This window comes from Sciurus carolinensis, chromosome 1 (assembly GCF_902686445.1).
Source record: "Sciurus carolinensis chromosome 1, mSciCar1.2, whole genome shotgun sequence".
Lineage (NCBI taxonomy): Eukaryota > Metazoa > Chordata > Mammalia > Rodentia > Sciuridae > Sciurus > Sciurus carolinensis.
Genome location: NC_062213.1, coordinates 168,521,309 through 168,533,748, shown reverse-complemented (window position 1 = coordinate 168,533,748; position 12,440 = coordinate 168,521,309). Strand labels below are relative to the sequence as shown.

At 35.2% G+C, this 12,440-nt stretch overlaps 1 protein-coding gene across 7 annotated transcripts in view; it reads left to right on the top strand.

Moving 5' to 3' along the window:
- Positions 1–12,440, top strand: part of Osbpl9 (oxysterol binding protein like 9) — a 144,819-nt gene that overhangs the window by 38,334 nt on the left and 94,045 nt on the right. The gene's annotated exons all lie outside the window — the stretch shown is intronic.

The window sequence follows — 12,440 nt, the reverse complement described above, 5'->3', positions numbered from 1 at the left end:
TTTGGGTTGTTTGCTGAATGACTTGAATGGTTTTGCAACTGATCCTGCATGAACGAGTGCACAGGAACGTTCTGGATGAAGTGGTACTGCAGGTTAGGCAGGGATTTGTATCTGCAGTGGATACAGATCTATTTGAATCGACTGTGGATCTGGCGGCAATTGGAGATTAAAAATTTAAAGGATAAAAATCAGAAAAGAGAGAGTAATGGGCTGCTGCTGCTGCTGGCTTGTGTTTACAGAAGGTTGCTGATCTTCTTTCTCGAGGAGTGTGGTTCTGCTTCTGCATGAAGAGTCTAAAGACTGATTGCGAAGGTTGCAGTGTTTGTCCATGTTAAACTCAAAATGTAAATTAAATTGAAGCTGGCGGCAACCTTTGGCTTAAAGGTTTTGCTCTGCTTCAAGAACTACAAGTTTTGCTTTCATTTCATCTGCATTTCTGTGTCTTGTATGCCAGCCACCATTTCTCTGCTATTATCCTTTTTATAGTTAATAACACCAATGCCATCTGCCACTGCTATGTTTCGGCATTGCATGCTATGGTTCACCGGTAGAAAGGGTAAGGTACTGTATGATCATTCTCATTTCATCTTGCTTTGAAAGCTCTAAACCTGCAAATAAAAGTCAATTTTAATGATTTGTGCTAATGCATCTCTTGTCCATTAGGAGTACCTATTAGTTTTGGTACTGATGTTTGTTATTTTGTCTATCCAGATTAACCTCTATTTTATGTTTAAAACAGTTTAAGAAACTTAGAAGATTTGGAGATGTTAGTACTTTCTCTCAGCTACAAGTGATAATACACTGTCATAAATCCTAGGTATACCAAGATGAATAAATATTAAATAATTTATAGTTTAAAAGTGTTTTGGTTAGGAAGTCTTACAGTGATCAGATATGCAGTGTGAGGTCTGCAGGCAGCTATTGTCCTACGATAGGATGCTATATTGCAGATATTGTTCTTCATTGTCTTGTTTAAGAAATTGACACATAGAAAAATGCTGCTTATGTACAATAAAACCAAATCAATGTACTCAACAGTGATATCTTTAATACTTTATTCCTGTTTACCCTTAAAATATTTACTGTTTGGTAAAATTATTTATTCAGAGCTATTTAAATATGTTGCTTTTCTGAATTTTTCCACTACATTTAAATCATAAAGCAGTTTTAATTGTATTATGAAAACCCAGTCTTTATTTTTAGGTTGAAGTATGTAAAGCTGCCTATAAACCAAGACAGATAATTTCCACACACTGGTCTTTACTTGAGTGAAGTTGAATATGTTAGTGCTTTTTAAGTAAGACCTGCAGATGTAGGTAAAGGCTGCAGTATGGAATTTTCTCCTCTGCAGTTACTAAGGAGGCACCTCCTTTGGATTCCCAAGAACCTGTGTTTGCTTGTTTAAAGGAGAAGAGACTTGGATCTCTAGAGCAAAGGCACCTCTACCTTCTTATTAACTTCTAAATTATTTATGTTAAACTGATCTCCCCTTTAATAGTCCCATTTGATGTGACTTACTTATAAAACAAGATATCCTCAATGGATTATTTAAATGGTCAAGATAAACAAGAGTTATGTGTATTTTTGAAATGAATTCTTAGTTCTGAGACTGTCAGACTGATTATTTTCTACTTAGTGGTTATAGGAGTTTTAGACAACATGAGGTCTAGCTTTTGCAAAGAATTCAGTAAGACAATATTTATTTATTTTTGGCAATATTAAGAGTTATTTCACACTTATTGCTCATAAGAAAATCTCTGAAAATTTGATTTTTAAAAGTTTCTCAATTCCTGATCTTAAATTCTTAAGAAGTAAAAGCAAATTTTTGCTGATATGCATTAACATGTTTAAATATGCTAGAGTTTTTATTTAGTTAATTTTTTTTTTTTTCAATGCTAGGGATTGAACCCACGGCCGCTGTGCATGCTAGGAAAGTACTCTACCATTAAGCTACATGCCCAACCCAGTTTTTATTTAATAAGCCAGGATTTTAAAAAATAAATGAAGCATTTATAAAACACATTCTACTGTCTGCTTTCATTAAAGGGAAAGCTATTTAGTTCAAATTCATTTATTTAGTCATTCAACATCTATTTTAGACATTAGTCTAAAATTAGACTATAAAACATTAATCTATATAACAGATAAAACTCCTTGCCCTATTGGGCCATCCGTTCCAGTAGAGGAAAAAGCCAAAATGTAAGATATTAGTACAATATAAGTAAATAAGAGAGTGATAAGACCTGGGTTGGGGGGATAAAATAGGAAAAGAGAAAATGAAGTAAGAGAGAGAGAGTGTGTGTGTGTGTGTGTGTGTGTGTGTGTGTGTATGTGTTGAAATATTAGATAGGGTGGCCAGAAAAGACTCACTGAGATAGTGGCTTTTGGTGAAAGAACTGAAGAAAATGAGGGAACAAGTTAAATGACTATGTTGGGGAATGAGGTGTGTAGGCACATCACTCAGGCCAAGGGAATAATGTGTATGAAAGAGTCTTACTGCCATTTTTAAAGAACAACAAGGAGGTTGGCTGTGGTGGAGTATGGATGACTATTGGGGAGAGCAGAGGGAGATGAGATCCAAGAGGTAACAGGAGTCCAGCTGTGCGAGGTTTTTATAAGGACCTTTAGATGAGTTTGAGCAGAGGAGTGACATGATGTGACTTGTGTCCTAACAGGATCATTCTGCCCACTCTGTTGAAAATAAAATGCAGAGGGACAAAGGTAGAAGAAGGGAAACTATTTTGGAGGCTGTTGTAAACCAGAAGAGAGAGGGTGATAGTTCCCGTGTGGTAGCAGTGGGGGTAGGGAGGCAGTGAAAAGTGGTCAGATTCTGTGTGTTTAATCAACTTTAGCGAAGTGTAATTAACCTAAAATAAAATTTATACATTATATAGTTCAGTGAATTTTGACAAATTTATTTACTCATAACTGTCACCACAATCAAGATATATATCATTTCCGTCACCCCAAAAGATTACTTGAATGTCTTTTTTGGTCAGTCCCCATTCCCAACCCCTATTCCTAGGCAGCCTCTGATCTGCTTTCTGTCAGTATAGACTAGGTTGTTCATTTCATAAATGGAATCAATAGTATGTCTCTCTTTTTTCTGGCTTTATTTTAGTTCAGCATAACGTTTGCTGCATATATTAGCAGTTCCTTTTATATGGCTAAGTAGTATTTATTTTATGATAATTATATTTGGTTTGAAAGTTCAGCTATAGCATGTGACAGAAAGACAAGTTGACACCAAGATTTTTGCTTTCAGTAACAAAAAGGAGTTGCCATTAACTGAAGGTAGAGGATTAAAGGAGGAAATATTTTGGGGGAGGGGGAACGTGAGCACCAGGAGCTTAGCTTTGGACATGTTTATTAAGCATGTTTTAGAAGTCCACCCAGTTGCCAAATGGAGATGTCAAGTAGGCAGTTGGAGTGTGGAGTTCAGGGGTAAAGTTTGGGCTGGAGAAAGAAATTTGGGGACTCATTGGCATATGGTACATGGATGGTATTTATAGTCATAAGAATTTGGGAATAAGTGTAGAAAGAAAATATCTAAGTACTGATCCTGGATGCTTAAACATTTACATGGAATATTAAGATGGGGCAGAACCAGCAAAAGGAACTGAGAAGAAGCAACCAAAAAGGAGGAAGGAAAACCAAGTGAATGTGATACCCTGGAAGCCAAGAAAGAAAATGTTTCTAGGAGGAGAGAGATTAGCAACTATGTCAAATGCTGCTGGCAGACCAAGTAAGATGAGGACAGAGAAATGACCCCAGGATTTAATAATTAGGAGTTCATTGATAATCTTGAGAAGAGCAATTTTAAGATAGAAGTATGAACAGTGCTTTCAAGTTCTGCTCTAAAGGGAAAGTGAGAAATATAGCAGTAGCTGGAGGAGGAAGTGAGTTTTATTTTTTTGATAAGAGAAATAATAGCATGTTTCTATGTTGCTGGCAACAATTCAGTAAAGAGGGCAAAATTGATGATGCAGAAAAGAAAAGGGCTAATTGTTGAATTGGTGTCCTAGAGAAGGCAGGTAGGTACCTAAGACATTGTCATTGGCTAGGAGCATGAAGAGTAAAATATTAAAAAAAAAAAAAAATATATATATATATATATATATATATATATGTATATATATATATATATAGTTTTGAGTGTTGATGGGACCTCAAATGGGTTAAAGTAATGGTAATGGAAAGGCAAAGGGAGTGGATTTGAGATTCTTAGGAAGTAAATCCATAGGAACTAGTGATTGCTGGGAAATGGGAGGCAAGAGAATTGAGAGTAGCAAGTGTGATGTTCTTGGTTTGACTTAACTCTTGGATGTTGTCAACATCTGAAACTGACAATTCAGAAGACCAGAGGTGGTAAGGGTCCTCTTATATTTGAGAACACAAATGATGGTAATGGAAGCCGAGTCTGAGCTGCAAATGGAGATTTGTTGTCATTAGCATATTACTGGTAGGTGGAACTAGAAGTTGACAATTTGAATGTCCAAGGGCTAGGCCAGTTTGTAAAGGAGTGAAGGGTAAAGCTGGATAAAGATTAGCAATTTGGAGCATTGGTACACCGTTTGAAGGGTAACTGCTACTTACAGATACACACAGGCTTTTGGTAATGCTTGCCCAATGTTGCCAGATCGTCCACTTTTTTTCAAGAGAAACCAGAAATCCAGGTTGGTTTTTGTTTAGTTTTGTTTTGCCAGTCAGGTTGAGTATGATGTGCATGTGAAATATCCAGATTTAAGTGTCTAGATTTAAAAAGATTTTTACTTTGGTCAAACAAAGTACATGCATGGGCTAGATAAAACCTTTGGATTTTTCAATCTTTGGTAAAAAACTGTGGTAATAGTGAGTATGAGCCATCTGGGAGATCAAAGTGAGATGAGAGCTGGGGATTAAACCTTGGATCACTCTAGGGTGGAACTGCCAACAGGCTCAGAGGGATGATCAGAGAGGGTAGGATGAAAGCTCTTAGTTTCAACCATATGAAATTACTGTTTTTGTAGATCAAAAGTAGTCTCTCATCAGCAGTTCATATAGCTCAACTGTTCATACCAGTGATAAGAAAAAAAATCCAGTTAAATTTTATCTTGAAATAAAATTGAATTTATTTAATGATTTAATATATGTAATGATTCAGAATGTTTTTGAAAGTATGTTGGGATGATGATAATAATGAGAGTGAATATTTATTCAGTGTTTTATATTAGATACTGCTCAGGTGTGGATTTTTTTTTTTTTTTGCTGTGCTGGGAATCAAACCTAGGCGCTCTACCACTGAGGTACGATTTCAGCCCTCCACTCAATTTTATTTTTATTAAACTATGCAGTTCTTACAACTTTATGAAGTAGGTACTATTATTTTTTAAAAATTTTATGAATAAGGAAACTGGGTCACAGTTATGAGGCAGAATTGAAATTTGAACACAACATTCGTACTTTAGAGACATTCTCTTAGCTGTTTCAGAGTTATTTTAGAGATTTGTCAACTAGCTGATAATGATTTATCATTATTGTAAGATTATTGTAAATCAATGCAACTTATTGCAATTTTAAAATAGGGTGATTTTAATGTTCTACATGTTCCATTACTTAGTAGAAATAGTAACAATAATGGTGGTGGTAACAACAGCTACTACTATACATCTAAATATCTATTATGAACCACTCACTGTTTAACAATGTACATCAGTTACAAAATTCCCAAATTCCATAACCATGAGGTAGTTTCACTTCTAGCTTATTTTTTATTTTATTAAAAAAATCGTTTTAGTTGTACCTTTATTTTATTTATTTGTTTTTATGTGGTGCTGAGGATTGAACCCAGTGCATCACATGTGGTAGACAAGTACTCTACCACTAAGCCACAACCCTAGCCCCTTAGTTTTTTTATTTGTTCTTTTTAGTTATACATGACAGTAGAATGTATTTTGACATAGTATACATACATGGAGTTACATTGGTCCTGTATTCGTGTGTGAACATAGGAAAGTTATGATTGATCACTTCTAGTTTTAGAGTTGAAGAAACTGGGTTTCAGGGAAGCTAAGTGTCAGAACCAGAATCAGTGCCCAGACCAGTCTCGACCAGTGGTTCTCAAAGTTTGGTTTCAGACCAGGAGGTCAACATCATGTGGGAACTTATTAGAAATGTATATTTTTGCCTTCTCCCACCTCATTGCAGAGTCAGAAACTCTGGGAAAGGCTCTGTCTAGCGATTCTTGTGTGTTTAAAGTTTGAGAACCGTGGGCTGGGAGCCAGAGGTTTCACTTGTTATTCCATTTTACTTTCTTAAGAACCTAATGCATTGGATAGAATTACCCTCAATTTGTAGATAAGAGAAGTGAGGCAGAGAGTCAAGTGACTTGGGTTTGATCTTAGATTGTCTCTGCCTGTGAACTAGCCATAAGCAAATCTGGTGTGTGAAAAGTCTCAACTTTTTAAAGATGAGAAATAAGGATATGTATGTCATTAATTCTTCATAAAATAATCCTTTAATTTCCAGGGACTTACAGAGGACTTCTTTTAAGGAGTATATTCTCAAATAATTTCATGTATGAATTTGTTTACAAATTTATTTGTACATATTTTAGAGTAACAGTTTACTAAGACAAAGTACAACATGTTCAAGCATTAAAAAAGTGCTTAAATGTGAAGAACTTTGAGGAACTGTGTAAGTCTCAGTGGAAGTTAAGACTGTGGTTGTTATGATAACCAGTCTTTTCAACTCTCCATTAGAACTTGCTTATTTACTAAAATGCAGAATTACTACAAATGACCAAATGGTTGATGTTATGGTGAAGGTGAGTGTTTAATTTAGAAAGGTTGTATTGATCAAATGTATTAGGATGTTGCTGCTCCCACTTCATTAACATCAATCAGCTCAGCATGGTACATCTGCATCATTAATCATTTAGAAGAATAGACAATAAATCATTAGACTAAAACATGGTTGTGGGCTTGAATGTCTTCTGTTTTAAAAATAATCATCTCAGCTTTATTACTCGTAAACAGATGGTGTTATCTTCTCTTAACTATTGACTTAAAAAATGTCCTAGGGCTGGGGCTGTAGCTCAGTGGCAGAGTGCTTGCCTAGCATGTGTGAGGTACCGGGTTTGATCCTCAGCACCACATAAAGATAGATAAGTAAAATAAAGGCATGTTGTCCATCTACAACTACCAAAAAAAGTTAAAAAAATATTTCCTATAGAGGAAATTTTTATGTGATAACCTCTCTCCAAAAAATAAAAAATAGTAATTTACAGACATGTAAAGGAAGTAAGTTATAATTAGTTCTGTAATTAGATGCTATAATTTCAGTGGGTGTTAAGTAGGAAAATACTACTGGATTTGTGAATCAGGAGTTTGTTATATTCCTGTAGGAGGGTTGGGTCTCACTAGTGTACCTTTTTTATTTTTTAGTTGTAGATGGACACAATACCTTTATTTTATTTATTTTTATGTGGTTTGTGTTTTGTTTAGGATGAATATTCATAAAGCAGTTTGTCACAACAAAAGACATAGATACTTTTAATATTCCTGAAACAGTCTTCGATTTTTTTCTCTTTTTTTTTTTTTTTTTTTTTGTGGTACTGGGGATTGAATGCAGGGCCTGGAACATGCTAGCATGTGCTCTACCATGGAACTACATCCCAGCCCTTTTAAAATTTATGTTTTGAGACAGGATATTGCAGAGTTGCCCAGGCTAGCCTCAAATTTGAGATCCTCTTGCCTCCGCTTCTCAACTGGGATTTCAGGCTGTGCCTGGCTCCTCAATTACTTTTAAGACAGATTATGTTGATTTATACTCTCTTCTGTTTATCATATCCCTCATCACTTAGTATTACAGTGTAGTATTACACTTAGTATTATAGTCAACTCAGTGTCCCTCCCCCAAATATATTTCAGTGTGTTTATTTCTCATTTGGTGACTTACTTATTTCCTGGTTGTTTTCGTTGTTGTCATCTTTTTCTTATATCTTTTTGGAAAGGTGTTTACCTATTATCTGAGAAATTGCTGATATATATTATAATCTTTTTCAGTTTGGAACACACATTCACAGTATAAAGAGTAAATGAATATGTATAACAAAAAGCATTTCCCTACTTTGGTATATAATTTGTGCCTGAAAATGTCAGTTAAAGTAGACTATGTTGAACACTGACTTGCATGGTTATAGGAGGGTGTATTCTTACCACATATTATAAAGTTCTTAATGACACCTTGCTCTTTAGATATAATATTTATTCACACATTTTATCCATTAACCTTAAAAATGAACATTTAGGCAGTCACCTCAAGTTTAATAGTCCAAATTCTAAATTGTATCCCATTGATGAAGATTGTTTTCAGCATTCCTAATGATTTCTCAATTATATTATATTTATGAAACATCTTTTTTGTCATTTCTATTGGCATTATAATTTTTTTTTCTACTAATCGAAAAAAAGGTAGAATAGGATGCAGAATATATCAGATAGTTGTATGACACTGCTTTTCAGATGGATTTGATGATGTGTTGCAAAATTTATTTCCTGGCAGCTTTGCAAGATGTGGTGACACAAAATGTTCCTTTGTTACCTACATAAGAAAAATCAGGCTGGGGTATAACTCATGGTAAAGTCCTAGTCTAGCTAGTCTAGCATATTTGGGGCCCTGGGTTCAATACCTAGCAAAACACACACACATACACACACACACACACACACACACACACACACACACAAATCCCAGTTTTTCTCTGAGGAGTAAGTATACAAGCAAAGTGCATATTTTATGAAATTGGAGTAGTCAAGTACTGTATATATAAGATCTTGTATCTCAAGAATCTTTAGCAGCATGAAACTACTTGAGGGACATTTAAGCTTTAAAGTTAATGTACTTGAATGTTATAGGAATTCACCTAAGGGAATGATGAACCAAGACCAGTGATGAGACAGAAAAAAGTACGGTTGCTGTGGTTGAGGAAGAGGGTTGAGGGCCTGCAGTCTTGCTCCTAGGTAGTACTTGGGCACTGACCGCTATTCTATTTATTTCATCCATTCATTCGTTTTGCTGATTTATTTTAAATCAACAAATATGTGAGTGTTTATTGTAATTCCAGACACCAGGCTGGATTCTGAGTATTAATGGGGTGAGCAAATTCCAATCTTATAAGAACCTCACAATTTGAAAGGCATGGTTCCAGAGGAGGCTTCTTAGTTGTACAAAATTTTAGGTAGTTCTTGGATCCCCTCATTACACCCTGAGTTAAAGCTCCAGTAATTCTGATAATGCCTGGACTGCACTAACCTTGTTTTTAACTTTAAACTGTCAGCTAACTGGTGAACTCTCCACAGAAATTCTTAGCTCTGCCAAGGTTTTCTTTGTCTTTCAGCCTTTTCATTCTTTCTTGTACTTGCAGTTTATGAATATTTATTCTCATGATCAGGATGCTTTCATTAATGTACTCCACACTTAATATCAGTCCAAAATATGAATTAAAGTTGTGTTTCATCATCATATTTTCTTAATATTAAATTTAGATACCCATAAACCAGTTTGACTAATACCCTGAGGGAAAAATAAAATTCAAATTAATGACAAGAAAGCTCCTTTTTTGCTAGGTTGCTGACTTTAATGAGAACATCTGCTCTGGCTGATTGCTTAATGGGAGGCATTAGGATTATATAAAAGAAAATTGAGGTGAACCCCTTGCATATGGGTGATTTAAGTGAAGCGGGGATGAGTGTCAGTGGGATTTTTTATTCTTGGAGAGGCTGATTGTAATTTTTTTTTTAAAGTGATTATAATACACTTTATAAGTGAACCTCTGATGAGTAAAAGGAGGAGGTGCCATGGGGAGGAAGCAGACACCAAGGGTGTAGTTAATGTTGTGCTGGGTACTATAATCCTTGTGAGTACCCCACATGTGCTTGTGAGATAGTTATTTTTATTTCAATTTTATAGGCAAGAAGACTGAGGCTTGTAGTTTTTTAAATTTTTAAAATTTTGATTCATTGTACACATATGGGGTACAACTTTCGTTTCTCAGGTTGTACACAAAGTAGAGTCACACCATTTGTGTAATCATACATATACTTAGGGTAATGATGTTTGTCTCATTCTATTACTTCTCCTTCCCCCCACCCCTCCTCACCCCTCATTTTCCTCTATACAATCCATCCTTCCTCCATTCTTGCCTCCCCCTGCCCCGTTATGTATCATCATCCACTTATCAGAGAAATCATCCGGCCTTTGGTTTTTTGGGATTGGCTTATTTTACTTAGCATGATATTCTCTCCATCCATTTACCTGCAATTGCCATAATTTTATTCTTCTTTATGACTGAGTAATATTCCATTGCATATATATACCACAGTTTCTTTATCCATTCATCAATTGAGGGGTGTCTAGGTTGGTTCCACAGTCTAGCTATTGTGAATTGAGCTGCTATAAACATTGATAGCTTCATCACTGTAGTATGCTTATTTTAAGTCCTTTGGGTATATGCCAGGGAGTGGGATAGCGGGGTCAAATAGTGGGTGTCCATTCCAAGTTTTCTAAGGAATCTCCACACTGCTTTCCAGAGCGGCTGCACCAATTTGCAACCCCACCAGCAATGTATGAGTGTACCTTTTTCCCCACATCCTCGCCAACACCTGTTGTTGCTTATATTCTTGATAATGGACATTCTAATTGGGGCGAGATGAAATCTTAGGATAGTTTTGATTTATGTTGAACATTTTTTCAAATATCTGTTGATTGCTCATAGATCTTCTGTGAAGTGTCTGCTCATTTCTTTAGCCCATTTATTGATTGTTTTTTGATTCAAGGTCACACATGTAGGAAGTAGCAGAGCTCGAATTCAAATCCATGCAGTTTTCATTATACAGTGTTGCTCATTCATGCCTTTCCTCCTTTGTTACCTCTGCTCACACTGACTTTTATCATGCCTTAACCTTGTTTGCAACCCTTGCTTCACTGTTGTTCTCTCTCCATTTAAACAGATTAGCATGCTTTTTATTCCATACTAGTATCAGTGTTTTTATACTATCAGGTTGTTTTGGTTGTCCAAAATTCTCCTTTGCTTGTATATCCACATTGAGGTTTGGCACTGGGAAGGGGCACCTCTTTGAGGCAAGGAAACTGGGCATTGATTGGAAGAGATGATAGTGAACTGTGGCATGAGGCATGAATAAGCAGATCTATCTTTGATTATATAGGAGTCTTTTAGAAGCCTGGCCAGAGAAAGGCCTGGGAATGTTTCCTGTATGAATTAAAGAGTAAGGAGTCAAACATTGATCTATATCCTATCTAATTTATTCCTGTTCTGACTGTATAATTCTCTAATTACTATGTTAACTGAGGGATTATTTTCAGGTTATTGAGGAAAACAAACCATCATATCTTCTTATATTTATTCCTTCTTTGTAGATAAAGTCCTGCCTTCCTAGGAAGACTAAATGTACAGAGTGAAGTAACCAGTATTGCTCAAGCATAGTGATTTAGTGTAAATTATAAAAATATAAATCCTAAATTATAATAAGGACTGAACCAGTGACATTTTGCTGTATCTAGATTGGCTTTACAAGACAGGGTTAAAGTGTGGAATGTACTGGGGTTGTCTGAGCTCATACTGCAGTCTTGGTCTGGGAGTATTTACTTTCTGAAAGAAAGGCAAAGATATTATGTTAACAACTTACAGCTAAATATAGAGAAGGAAGGAAGTAGCTTAATGCTAGCTCTGTCACAAGCAGAATTCTCTAGAGAAACTGTGGAGGCAAAGAGTGAACCCTTCAGAAGGTGGTTCATTAGGAATATTATAAGATGATAATGCAGAAATGCCTTCATTCTACTTTATATCCTGCAGAAATATTTGCATACTTTTTAAGTCTAAATGGCTTCTTTATCCACAGTGTGTAGAGAACAACATTAATTTTCAGAAATCTGTGTAATCATTTTATTTAGTTGTATAAATCAATCATTTAACTTCTTTTCTGTCACTTTTTTAGGCCATGTCTATTTTGACTTTATCTCAGAACAAACAAAAGAATTAAATAGCAAACACTCTTTCCTTTCGGATATATTTTATTTACCTTATGATAACAAGTATTAATATTTTTCCTTCTGTTTCCTCACATTGATATACCCAAGTTGTGATTGAATAACATCATTCTTAATTTTTGAACAACCCTTAGCCTTGGTCATTGGTGGAAAATACTTTTGAAGTTCTATATTTTTTTCACGAACTGAGACTTTGCTTGAACTTCTCAAAATCCATTCCTTCCTTCTCTCTCTCTTTCTCCCCCTTCTCCAGAATACATTAAAGATGTATTTTTTTACTTTTCCAGAGAAGAGAATATTTTCTACTAATATATGAGTACTTCTTATTAATTAACAAATTCAGTAAAACTTATAATAAAATTCTCAAAGAGGTTAGGTTTACCAAATATTAG